This window comes from Zea mays, chromosome 2, assembly GCF_902167145.1.
Source record: "Zea mays cultivar B73 chromosome 2, Zm-B73-REFERENCE-NAM-5.0, whole genome shotgun sequence".
NCBI lineage: Eukaryota > Viridiplantae > Streptophyta > Magnoliopsida > Poales > Poaceae > Zea > Zea mays.
Genome location: NC_050097.1, coordinates 195,264,655 through 195,279,024, shown reverse-complemented (window position 1 = coordinate 195,279,024; position 14,370 = coordinate 195,264,655). Strand labels below are relative to the sequence as shown.

Below are 14,370 nucleotides of genomic sequence, written 5' to 3'. Positions count from 1 at the left end.
AGGCCTCGTAGTGGTACCCTGCCTCGCTTCCTTGGTAGAGGTGTATGGAGTCTGATCAACTCCGTGGCAAATGGGTAACACGACTTGTGGGTAAAGATGCGTAACCTCTGCAGAGTGTAAAACTGGTATACTAGCCGTGCTCACGGTCATGAGCGGCTCGGACACTCACATGATTAATTTATGGAACTTAAACTTAATTTGTCATATCATTGCATTTGGGATTATTTTATTATTACTTTTATTAATTATTACTATGGTTTGATATTTACTTACACTTAGTAATTGCTAATAAAATTTTGACCAACTTATAAAAGCAATGCTCAGCTTCAACCTTTATTTCATTGATCAGCCTTACACTTCATGAACTCCCACATTTGGTGAGTTCATGCCACATTATTCCCCACGACTTGTTGAGCTATGAACGTATGTGAGCTCACCCTTGCTGTCTCACACCCCCCCATAGGAGAAGAGCAGGTGGTCGAAGAGGAGCCGCCTAACACTGAGGAGTTCGATCTGATCTAGGTGGCGTTTCTCAGTCGACATTGGCGTCGACGATCCTTAGTTCATTTTATATTTATCTTTATTTTGTAATAAGTCTTCCACTATGTAATAAATACTCTGATGTTTTGTGACATTTATCTCTATACACTCTGTTATTATATATGTTGTATTCTTTGGCGCATGTATGAGATGCACCTGGCTTTGTTCCTTAAAGCCGGGTGTTACAGCACGGTATTCAGCCTCAGCACTGGAGCATGACACGGTATGCTGACGCTTGCTGGACCAAGAGACAAGACTGGTGCCGAGAAAGGCAGCAAAGCCTGAGGTGGAGCGACGAGTCTTAGGACAACCAGCCTAGTCGGCGTCAGTATAGATGGTGAGGGTGGTTGGTGAGGAGGCGCGGTCAATGAATAGCTCGAGGTCAGGCATCCCCTGGAGATAGCGAAGGATGCGCTTCGCAGCAGCAAGATGTGGTTCCCGAGGATCATGCATGTGGAGGCACACCTACTGAACAACGTAGGTGATATCGGGACGAGTGAAAGTCAAGTACTGAAGAGCACCAACCAGATTGCGGTAGAGGGTGGGATCAGACACAAGTTCACTAGAAGAAGACAACTTTGTTTGTGTATCCGCTGGGGTGGCGCAGGTCTTGTAGCTAGTCATGCCGGCGCGCTCCAATATCTTAAGCGTGTACTGGCGCTGAGAGAGCAACATGCCGGTGGCGGAACGAGTCACGGTAATCCCCAGAAAATGCTGAAGTGGACCAAGGTCTTTCATCGGAAAAGACTGCTATAGTGAAGTGATGATCTGGCGAAGCAGAGCTGTTGTGGAGGCAGTCAAGATGATGTCATCCACGTAGAGAAGCAAGTAGGCACTATCAGGACCATGCTGGTAGATGAAGAGCGAAGTATCTGTCTTGGCCTCAATGAACCCCATAGACCGGATGTGAGACGCAAAACAGTTGTACCATGCTCGAGGAGCCTACTTCAATCCATAGAGTGATTTGTTGAGGCGACAGACATGATCTGGATGTACAGGGTCAATAAAACCAGCTGGCAGGGTGCAGTAGACTGTCTCAATCAAGGTACCGTGGAGGAACACATTGTTGACATCCAACTAATGAATCGGCCAGTCCTGGTGAAGAGCCAAGCTAAGGACGGTGCGGATGGTGGCAGGCTTCACAACAGGGTTGAAAGTCTCGTCGAAATCGATGCCAGGGCGCCGAGTAAATCCGCGAAGGACCAAACACGCTTTGTAGCGCTCAAGGGAACCATCGGAGTGAAGCTTGTGTTTGAATATTGAAAGGGAAATAGGGTCAAACCTTTTCCTAAATGATTTTGGTGGTTGAATTCCCCAACACAAATAATTGGACTAACTAGTTTGCTCTAGAATAAATGTTCTACAGGTGCCAAAGGTTCACATGAAACCAATACAAAGTCAAAAGAAAGGGCTCAAAAGATAGGAGCAAAGGAAACCGAAGTGCTCCCTGGTCTAGCGCACCGGACTGTCCGGTGTGCCACCGGACAGTGTCCGGTGCACCAGGGAAGATCGACAGCTCCGGTTTTCTTAGGCGCAGCTCCGCTATAATTCACCGGACTTTCCGGTGGGCCATCGGACTGTCCGGTGTGCCAGCAGAGCAACGACTATCTGTGCGCAACGGTCGACTCTGACAGTGAATAGTGTAGCACAGTGAACGCGGTAGAAGTCAGAGCAGTTAGTCAGAGGGGCACCGGACTGTCCGGTGCCGCACCGGACTGTCCGGTGCCACATGAGGACAAAGCCTCCAACGGTCGACCAGCTCCAAGCCCTAACGAGAGGATGACGTGGCGGCACAGCGGACACTGTCTGGTGGCGCACCGGACTGTCCGGTGCGCCCATCGCCAACAGCCTTCTCCAACGGCTACAATTTGGTTGGTGGCTATAAATACCACCCCAACCGGCCACTTCAAGGTGTGAGAGCACAAGCAACATTCCAAGTCATTTAGTTGACATATTCAATCCCTCCCAACCACCTCTATTCATTGATGCATCCTATACACAAGATTTAGACCACTACAACCGACACAAGTGCCACAAAAGAGGGAGCAAGCAAGAGAGAGCTACTCATTTGAGTTCAGCACTAGTGCCTTGTGAGATTCATTGAGAGATAGTGTATGCTACATCTTTGTGTTCATTTGCGCGTGGAGTTTTGACTCCCATTGAACTTCCTCCAAAGTTTTGGAGGCTTATAAAGCTAGCAAGAGACACCAAAGAGTGTGGTGATCCTTGCGGGGTCTTAAGTGATCCTTGAGAAGAAGAGGAGCTCGTCGGTCTTGTGTGATCGTGAGAGCACCTAGAGGGGGGGGGGTGAATAGGTGATCCTGTAAAACTTGAAACTTAATGCCACAAAACTTGATTAGGAGTTAGCACAATAATGCCAAGTGGCTAGAGAAGAGTTCTTGCACAACACGATAACCACAAGAAGATCAACACAGAGATGGCACAGTGGTTTATCCCGTGGTCCGGCCAAGTCCAACACTTTCCTACTCCACGTTGTTGCGTCCCAACGGATGAGGGTTGCACTCAACCCCTCTCAAGCGGTCCAAAGACCCACTTGAATACCACAGTGTTTTGCTTTCACTTTACTATATCCCGCTTGCGAGGAATCTCCACAACTTGGAGCCTCTCGCCCTTACACTTTGATTATCACAAAGAAGCACAGAAGTAAGGATGGGATGAGCAACGCACACAAGACACAAAATCAGAGCAACAACACGCACACAAGTCACAACACGAGTTCTCAACACAACTCAAAGAGTTCTCTACTCAAATGGAGCTCTAGTTGCTATCACAAAGAATCGAATGCGCGGAATTGGAGTCTTGGTGCTTAGGAATGCTTAGAGAATACTTGGTGTGCTCCACATGCGCCTAGGGGTCCCTTTTATAGCCCCAAGGCAGCTAGGAGCCGTTGAGAGCATTCCAGGAAGGCAATTCTTGCCTTCTGTCGCCTAGCGTACCGAACAGTCCGGTGCACCACCGGACACTGTCCAGTGCGGATTTCTTTCCTTCTGTGGCGCAGCCGACCGTTGAAGATCCAGAGCCGTTGGCGCACCAGACACTGTCCGTTGCCCCCTTCTGACCGTTGGCTCGGCCACGCGTCGCGCGCGGATTACACGGCCGACCTTTGGCTCACCGGACAGTCCGGTGCACCACCGGATAGTCCGGTGATTTATAGCCGTATGCTGTTAGTTGCTTCCCGAGAGCGATGACTTCGCCTGTGAATGGCTCACCGGATAGTCCGGTGCACCACCGGACAGTCCGGTGATTTATAGCCATATGCCGTTGATCGCCTCCCGAGAGCAGCCAGTTGACAGTCGTCAGCCTGGCGCACCGGACACTGTCCGGTGCACCACCGGACAGTCCGGTGCACCCAGACTGCGCAGAGTTTTGGCTGCATAGCCAAGTCTTTTCCAAATTGGTCTTTTCCTGTTTCTAGCACTTAGACACAATACATTAGTCTCCAAAACAATGTACTAAGTCTTAGAAACATAGCTTTACTCTTGATTTGCACTTTGTCCATCAATTGGCATAGATTAACACTTAAGCACTTGTGTTGGCACTCAATCACCAAAATACTTAGAAATGGCCCAAGGGCACATTTCCCTTTCAATCTCCCCCTTTTTGGTGATTTATGCCAACACAACAAAAAGCAACTAAAGAAGTGCAACATCAATGCAAATGAGAACACAAGTTTGTTTTGATTCAAATTTGGCATATTTGGATCATTCTTTGCTACCACTTGGTTTTGTTTTTGCAAATCAACCTCAATTTCCTATCTTTAAGTCAAACACACTTGTTGAGATATAAAGAGAGTTGTTCCAAGAGAAATTGATTAAAGATTTCAAAAACTCCCCCTTTTTCCCATAATCAACTATTCTCCCCACAAGAAGCCAACTTTTGACAAAAGAGACAACAAGAGAGTTTTGACAAACCAAGAGCTCTATTCTACTATTTTCAAAATTCTCAAGTGGTAGCTGATCCATTTATTGCTTTGGCCTTATTTTCTCCCCCTTTGGCATCAAGCACCAAAACGGGATCAATCTTGGCCCTTAAACCCAATTGCCTCACCAAAATCTTCAAATAAGAGTACAAAGGCAATATTGAGATGAACTTGGAGTAAGTTACCCTCTCATCGGAGTGCAGTGGAAGTCTTGCATGGTCCAAGTCCACCTTTCCCTTTCACTCCACCTTTGAGACTAAATCAAGCAAACTCAAGCACACGGTTAGTCTCAAAGGGTCAAGTTGTAGCACATCTCCCCCTAAATATGTGCATCACTCACACATGGACTTTTGAGGTCCGAAGAATGTTTGTACAACTTGAGCACCATAAATAAACAAAATGCATAAGGGAACATGATCAAAGCATAATACACATGTATGCTACCAATCAATCCAAGTTCCGCGAATCTAAGACATTTAGCTCACTACGCAGCCTGCAAAAGGTCTTTTCATCTAAAGGCTTGGTAAAGATATAGGCTAGTTGGTTCTCGGTGCTAATATAAAACACTTCGATATCTCCCTTTTGCTGGTGGTCTCTCAAAAAGTGATGCCGGATGTCAATGTGCTTTGTGCGGCTGTGCTCAACAGGATTGTCCGCTATGCGGATAGCACTCTCATTGTCACATAGGAGTGGGACTTTGCTCAGATTGTATCCAAAGTCCCGGAGGGTTTGCCTCATCCAAAGTAGTTGCGCGCAACACTGTCCTGCGACAACATACTCGGCCTCAGCGGTGGATAGGGCAACGGAGGTTTGTTTCTTAGAACTCCATGACACCAGGGACCTTCCTAAGAATTGGCACGTCCCCGATGTACTCTTCCTATCGACCTTACATCCAGCATAATCGGAGTCTGAATATCCAATTAAGTCAAAGGTAGACCCCTTTGGATACCAGATCCCGAAGCAAGGTGTAGCGACTAAATATCTAAGAATTCGCTTCACGGCCACTAAGTGACACTCCCTTGGATCGGATTGAAATCTAGCACACATGCATACACTAAGCATAATATCCGGTCTACTAGCGCATAAATAAAGCAAGGAACCTATCATGGACCGGTATGCTTTTTGATCAACGGACTTACCTCCTTTGTTGAGGTCGACGTGTCCGTCAGTTCCCATCGGAGTCTTTGCGGGCTTGGCGTCCTTCATCCCGAACCGCTTTAGCAAGTCTTGCGTGTACTTAGTTTGGGAGATGAAGGTGTCGTCCTTGAGTTGCTTCACTTGGAACCCAAGGAAGTAGTTCAACTCGCCCATCATCGACATCTCAAACTTTTGAGTCATCACCCTGCTAAACTCTTCACAAGACTTTTGGTTAGTAGAACCAAATATTATGTCATTGACATAAATTTGGCACACAAATAAGTCACCAGCACAAGTCTTAGTGAATAAAGTTGGATCGGCTTTCCCAACCTTGAAAGCATTAGCAATTAAAAAGTCTCTAAGGCATTCATACCATGCTCTTGGGGCTTGCTTAAGTCCATAGAGCGCCTTAGAGAACTTACACACGTGGTCGGGGTACCGTTCATCCTCAAAGCCAGGGGGTTGCTCCACGTACACCTCTTCCTTGATTGGCCCGTTGAGGAAAGCGCTCTTCACATCCATTTGGAACAACCTGAAAGAATGGTGAGCGACATATGCTAGCAACATACGAATAGACTCTAGCCTAGCCACAGGAGCGAAAGTCTCCTCAAAGTCCAAACCTGCGACTTGGGCATAACCTTTTGCCACAAGTCGTGCCTTGTTCCTTGTCACCACCCCGTGCTCGTCCTGTTTGTTGCGGAACACCCACTTGGTTCCCACAACATTTTGCTTGGGACGTGGCACAAGTGTCCAAACTTCATTACGCTTGAAGTTGTTGAGCTCTTCCTGCATGGCCAACACCCAGTCCGGATCTAGCAAGGCCTCTTCTACCCTGAAAGGCTCAATAGAAGAGAAAAAGGAGTAATGCTTATAAAAGTTAACTAATCTAGAACGAGTAGTTACTCCCTTGCTAATGTCACCCAAAATTTGGTCGACGGGATGATTCCTTTGAATCGTCGCTCGAACTTGAGTTGGAGGGGCCTGAGGTGCTTCTTCCTCTTCAACTTGGACATCATGTGCTCCCCCTTGATCATATGCCTCCTCTTGATGAACCTGTTCATCGTCTTGAGTTGGGGGATGCACCATTGTTGAGGAAGAAGGTTGATCTTGCTCCTCGAGTTCCTGTGGTCGCACATTGCCAATCACCATGGTGCGTATTGCGGCCGTTGGAACATCTCCTTCATCTACATCATCAAGATCAACAACTTGCTCTCTTGGAGAGCTATTAGTCTCATCAAATACAATGTCGCTAGAGACTTCAACCAAACCCGATGATTTGTTGAAGACTCTATACGCCTTTGTATTTGAGTCATAACCTAATAAAAACCCTTCTACCGCTTTGGGAGCAAATTTGGAATTCCTACCCTTCTTCACTAGAATGTAGCATTTACTCCCAAAAACTCGAAAATACGAAACATTGGGTTTGTTACCGGTTAGTAGCTCATATGAAGTCTTCTTGAGGAGGCGATGAAGGTACACCCGGTTTATGGCGTGACAAGCCATGTTCACGGCTTCCGACCAAAATCGCTCGGGCGTCTTGAATTCTCCAAGCATAGGGCTGGGCAAAAAACCCGTAACCCGAAACCCGAACCCGAACCCGAAATACCCGAAACCCGAATTTTGTTCGGGAATTTTGGGTAGCAACTTGCAAAACCCGAATTTATTTCGGGTAATTCGGGTATCACAATCGGGTACCCGAAATACCCAAATTACCCGAACTTTCATGTGTCATGTACTTATGTCATGCTTAATTATTAATTTGTGCATCTATAATTATGTGTATGTGTGCATAACTTGTGATTGTAGATTGCTTGTGTTTTATATGTCCATGTATATCATTATTCAAACTATATTTTTATACTAATTTAATAGGTTGTATGTGTTTTTATGAAGCCAACGCAACAGTTCGGGTAGTTCGGGAATACCCGAACCCGAAATTCCGGGTACCCGAATTTTTGGGTATCGTAAAACCCGTTGTAATTTCGGGTATCAATTCTCAAAACCCGAAATTTTAAATACCCGAATTACCCGACCCGAAATTTTCGGGTAACCCGAACGCCCACCCCTATCCAAGCATTGTCCTCGCCATGTCAATGAGCGTCCTGTTCTTTCTCTCTACCACACCGTTTTGCTGTGGTGTGTAGGGAGCGGAGAACTCATGCTTGATCCCTTCCTCCTCAAGGTACTCCTCCACTTGAAGATTCTTGAACTCAGACCCGTTGTCGCTCCTTATCTTCTTCACCTTGAGCTCAAACTCATTTTGAGCTCTCCTTAGGAAGCGCTTGAGGGTCCCTTGGGTTTCAGCTTTGTCCTGCAAGAAGAATACCCAAGTGAAGCGGGAAAAATCATCAACTATAACAAGACCATACTTACTTCCTCCTATGCTTAGATAGGTGACGGGTCCGAAGAGATCCATATGAAGCAGCTCCAAAGGTCTTGACGTGGTCATCACATTTTTGGTATGATGAGAGCTTCCCACCTATTTGCTTGCTTGACAAGCTGCACAAGGTCTATCTTTTTCGAAAGAAACATTTGTTAGACCTATCACGTGTTCTCCCTTTAGAAGTTTGTGAAGGTTCTTCATCCCCACATGTGCTAAGCGGCGATGCCACAGCCAGCCCATGCTAGTCTTAGCAATTAAGCATGCATCTAGACCGGCCTCCTCTTTTGCAAAATCAAATAAATAGAGTTTGCCGTCTAATACATCCTTAAAAGCTAATGAACCATCACTCCTTCTAAAGACAGACACATCTACATTTGTGAATAAGCAGTTATATCCCATATTACAAAGCTGACTCACAGACAACAAGTTATATCCAAGCGACTCAACTAAAAACACATTGGAAATGGAGTGCTCGGATGAAATAGCTATTTTTCCTAACCCTTTCACATTGCCTTGATTCCCGTCACCGAATATGATTGAGTCTTGGGAATCTTTGTTCTTGACGTAGGAGGTGAACATCTTCTTCTCCCCCGTCATGTGGTTCGTGCATCCGCTGTCGATAATCCAGCTTGATCCCCCGGATGCATAAACCTGCAAGGCAAATTTAGGCTTGGGTCTTAGGTACCCAACTCTTGTTGGGTCCTACAAGGTTAGTGACAATATCCTTAGGGACCCAAATGCAAGTTTTATCTCCCTTGCATTTTGCCCCTAATTTCCTAGTAATCACCTTTCAATCCTTTCTACAAATTGCAAAGGAAGCATTGCAAGCATGATAAATTGTAGAAGGTTCACTGATTTTCCTAGGAACATGAGCAACATTTCTCCTAGGCATATGATGAATGACATTTCTCCGAGGCATATCTCTACCATGCATAATAGAAGAACTTGAGGCAATCATTGCATTTGAATTGTAAGCATTACAACTCCTATCATAATGAACATTTCTAGAAAATTTCCTGTCATGGTACATGAAAGCATGGTTCTTTTGACAACTATTAGTCATAGGGGCCTTCCCTTTCTCCTTGGCGGGAATGGGAGCCTTATGACTAGTTAAGTTCTTGGCTTCCCTCTTGAAGCTAAGCCCATCCTTAATTGAGGGGTGTCTACCAATAGTGTAGGCGTCCCTTGCAAATTTTAGTTTATCAAATTCATCCTTGCTAGTCTTAAGTTGGGCATTAAGACTAGCCACTTCACCATTTAGTTTTGTAATGGAAACTATATGTTCACTACAAGCATCAACATTAAAATCTTTGCACCTATTTCAAATCACAACATGTTCTACACAAGAGTTAGATCTATTTGCTACTTCTAACTTAGCATTCAAGTCATCATTAATACTCTTTAAGTTTGAAATAGACTCATGGCATGTAGATAGTTCACATGAAAGCATTTCATTTCTTTTGACTTCTAGAGCAAGAGAATTTTGCGCATCTACAAATTTATCATGTTCTTCATACAAAAGATCCTCTTGCTTTTCTAGCAATCTATTCTTATCATTCAAAGCATCAATCAATTCATTAATCTTATCAATTTTAGATCTATCTAAGCCCTTGAACAAACTAGAGTAATCTATTTCATCATCGCTAGATTCATCATCACTAGAAGAAGCATAAGTAGACTTTCGAGTACATACCTTCTTCTCCTTCGCCATGAGGCATGTGTGACGTTCGTTGGGGAAGAGGGATGATTTGTTGAAGGCGGTGGCGGCGAGTCCTTCGTTGTCAGAGTCGGACGAGGAGCAATCTGAATCCCACTCCTTTCCAAGATGTGCCTCGCCCTTTGCCTTCTTGTAGTTCTTCTTCTTTTCCCACTTTCCACTCTTCTTTTCCTGGTCACTCTCATTATTGGGACAATTAGCGATAAAATGACCAATCTTACCACATTTGAAGCAGGAGCGCTTCCCCTTCGTCTTGTTCTTGCTGGGGTGCTCCTTGCGACCCTTTAGTGCCGTCTTGAACCGCTTGATGATGAGAGCCATTTCTTCCTCATTGAGCCCGACCTCCTCGACTTGCGCCACCTTGCTAGGTAGCGCCTCCTTGCTCCTTGTTGCTTTGAGAGCCACGGTTTGAGGCTCGTGGATTGGGCCATTCAATGCATCGTCGACGTATCTTGCCTCCTTGATCATCATCCGCCCGCTTACAAACTTCCCAAGTACTTCTTCGGGCGACATCTTGGTATACCTGGGATTCTCACGAATATTGTTTACAAGATGTGGATCAAGAACAGTAAAAGACCTTAGCATTAGGCGGACGACGTCGTGGTCCGTCCATCGCGTGCTTCCATAGCTCCTTATTTTGTTGATGAGGGTCTTGAGTCGGTTGTACGTTTGGGTTGGCTACTCTCCCCTGATCATTGCGAATCTCCCAAGTTCGCCTTCCACCAACTCCATTTTGGTGAGCATGGTGACGTCATTTCCCTCATGTGATATCTTGAGGGTGTCCCAGATCTGCTTGGCATTGTCCAAGCCACTCACCTTATTGTATTCTTCCCTGCACAAAGATGCTAAAAGGACAGTAGTAGCTTGTGCATTTTTATGGATTTGTTCATTGATAAACAAAGGACTATCCGTGCTATCAAATTGCATTCCATTTTCTACTATCTCCCATATACTTGGATGGAGAGAGAACAAGTGACTACGCATTTTGTGACTCCAAAATCCATAGTCCTCCCCGTCAAAGTGTGGAGGTTTGCCAAGAGGAATGGAAAGCAAATGTGCATTTGACCTATGCGGAATACGAGAATAATCAAAATAGAAGTTTGAATTAACCGTCTTCTTTTTCTCATAGTCGTTGTCGTCGTCCTTTTGGGAAGAGGAAGATTCGTCGCTGTCGTAGTAGACTATCTCCTTGATGCGCCTTGTTTTCTTCTTCTTCCTGTCTTTTCTTTTGTGGCCCGAGCCTGAGTCAGTAGGCTTGTCATCTTTCGGCTCGTTGACGAAGGACTCCTTCTCCTTATCATTGATCACAATCCCCTTGCCCTTAGGATCCATCTTTTCGGGCGATTAGTCCCTTCGTGAAGAGAACGGCTCCGATACCAATTGAGAGCACCTAGGTGATCCTGTAAAACTTGAATAGGTGATCCTGTAAAACTTGAAACTTAATGCCACAAAACTTGATTAGGAGTTAGCACAATAATGCCAAGTGGCTAGAGAAGAGTTCTTGCACAACACGATAACCACAAGAAGATCAACACAGAGATGGCACAGTGGTTTATCACGTGGTTCGGCCTAGTCCAACACTTACCTACTCCACGTTATGGCGTCCCAACGGACAAGGGTTGCACTCAACCCCTATCAAGCGGTCTAAAGACCCACTTGAATACCACGGTGTTTTGCTTTCACTTTACTATATCCCGCTTGCGAGGAATCTCCACAACTTGGAGCCTCTCGCCCTTACACTTTGATTATCACAAAGAAGCACAGAAGTAAGGATGGGATGAGCAACGCACACAAGACACAAAATCAGAGCAACAACACGCACACAAGTCACAACACGAGCTCTCAACACAACTCAAAGAGTTCTCTACTCAAATGGAGCTCTAGTTGCTATCACAAAGAATCGAATGCGCGGAATTGGAGGCTTGGTGCTTAGGAATGCTTAGAGAATACTTGGTGTGCTCCACATGCGCCTAGGGGTCCCTTTTATAGCCCCAAGGCAGCTAGGAGCCGTTGAGAGCATTCCAGGAAGGCAATTCTTGCCTTCTGTCGCCTGGCGCACCGGACAGTCCGGTGCACCACCGGACACTGTCCGGTGCGGATTTCTTTCCTTCTGTGGCGCAGCCGACCGTTGAAGATCCAGAGCCGTTGGCGCACCGGACACTATCCGGTGCACACCGGACAGTCCGGTGCCCCCTTCTGACCGTTGGCTCGGCCACGCGTCGCGCGCGGATTACGCGGCCGACCGTTGGCCCGGCTGACCGTTGGCTCACCGGACAGTCCGGTGCACCACCGAACAGTCCGGTGATTTATAGCCGTACGCCGTTAATTGCTTCCCGAGAGCGACGACTTCGCCTGTGAATGGCTCACCGGACAGTCCGGTGATTTATAGCCGTACGCCGTTGATCGCCTCCCGAGAGCAGCCAGTTGATAGTCGCCAGCCTGGCGCACCGGACACTGTCCGGTGCACCACCGGACAGTCCGGTGCACCCAGACTGCGCAGAGTTTTGGCTGCATAGCCAAGTCTTTTCCAAATTGGTCTTTCCTATTTCTAGCACTTAGACACAAATACATTAGTCTCCAAAACAATGTACTAAGTCTTAGAAACATACCTTTACTCTTGATTTGCACTTTGTCCATCAATTGGCATAGATTAACACTTAAGCACTTGTGTTGGCACTCAATCACCAAAATACTTAGAAATGGCCCAAGGGCACATTTCTCTTTAAAATCGGTGGAGAGAGGGAAAGGGTTGAAAGAGACCTGTCCTTAGTGGACTCCTCAACGGGGACTAGGCCTTCGAGGGCCAAACCTCGGTAAAACAAATCGCCCGTGTCTCGTGTGCTTATTGCTTGTGATTTGTTTGTTCTTTCCCTTTCTAAGTTTTTCTCGCACTATTCTTTGCTAATATCATTTGGTGTTGCTTCAAGTTAAATTCTCATTTAGTAAAGCAACACCTTGCAAGAAAGAACTTCTGTTATTGCTCTACTTATCTAAGCCCTCTTGCTTTATTCTCATAAGACCTAATAGTTGTGTTGATTTATCAATTCCGCATTATTTGAAAGCAATACTCTTTACAAGCAAAGGAGTTAGTTTTTATACTCCGATAATTGTGAATCTTGTTCTAACCACTAATCTAGGGATCTAGTTTGGATTTAGAATTATAATTTTCAGGTTTCGCCTATCCACCCCCCTCTAGGCGACTTTCAATTGGTATCAGAGCTAGGCACTTCATATTGAGTCTAACAACTCGAAGTGATGGCTCGAAGAAGATCCCAAAAGAACAAGAAGACCAAGGAGAACAAGGAGGTAACTCTTGAGATATTACTTCCCGATTGTTCTAAATATGATTCATGGTCTACTAGGATAATATATGCCTTTAGAACCATAGAACCACAATTAGAATAAATTTTAGACAAGAGTATTATTCCTCCTAGTTATACTAGGGAAAATGCTTCCGAGGAAGATCTAAGATGTATACGCTTAAACTATCTAGCTTATGACATCTTAAGTAAATCCCTTAGCAAAGAAGATTATCATGCCTTAATAAAATATGATAAACCTATTTGTGATGTGCATGATATTTGGACTAGAATTAAAAGCAAATTTGATGAGTCCAAACATGATAGTTCATTTTGTGCCTCTACTTCCTTTGGTATTTGTGAAACTAACCCTTTGAAGGAAGAAGAAGAAAATGAACGATGGAGACCAAACGATGAATCTACCTCTCCAAAAGGTTTGTCTTCCCATTTCGATTCCCACATATGTTGTGTGGCTAATGAAAATGATAGCGGAAGCACAAATGAGGATGAGGAGGAAGAAAGAAGCTTCTTGCAACTCTACGCTCGCCTAAGCCAAGAAGATAAGGCAGTCATGCTCAAACTTCTAAAAAGAGCGAGAGAGCAAAGCGAAGCTCGTCAAAGGCTAGAAGATATTCTCTCCATAAAAATGCTAAGCTTTGACGAGTTGACTAAAGAACATGAGGAGCTAAAGTGCTCTCATATTGATTTGGTCCAAAGGTATGAAACTATTTCAATTGAGCAAGATAACTCTTTACATTGTATCGCTCAATTAGTAAATAGGAATGCCTTACTTAAGGACCAAGTAGAAAAGCTAAAATTTGAAAATCTAGCTTTTCAAGATAAATATGATATGCTTCTATATTATCATGAAAATCTTATGGATGATCATGTCATATTAAATATTGCTCATGAGGTTGTAATAGAAAACTTAAAATTCCAACAACCTCACTCATGCACATGTATTCAAATTGAAACTATATTACCATGTGCTAATGCTTGTTGTCCGTCGACAAGCAAATCTTCCTTTGAGCTAGAATTTGCAGGAACAAAAGATGATAAATATCAAAAGCTCAAAGAAGAAAATGAGAGGCTAAAAATGAGCTTGACACAACTAAAAGGGAAGTGCATTGCTCAACCTTCTCAAGATAACCGTGATCACATGGTGAAGAAGCTTGAGACGGGAACAACCGTGGTATGCACTAAATTCCTTGAAGAAAATGTCAAGGACTTGAGGATTGCCAAGAGGAAGGAACAAAAGAAGAAAATCAATGCCTCCTCCAAAAGCCTCAACCACACCTCCATAAAAGGTAGCATCCAAGGTAATGATCAAGCCAAACTTCATACTAAGAGAAGT

The 14,370-nt window shown here is 45.0% G+C and overlaps 1 protein-coding gene across 1 annotated transcript in view; it reads left to right on the top strand.

Moving 5' to 3' along the window:
- LOC103647542 (uncharacterized) overlaps nucleotides 1-14,370 on the top strand; it is a 32,120-nt gene that overhangs the window by 4,318 nt on the left and 13,432 nt on the right. The gene's annotated exons all lie outside the window — the stretch shown is intronic.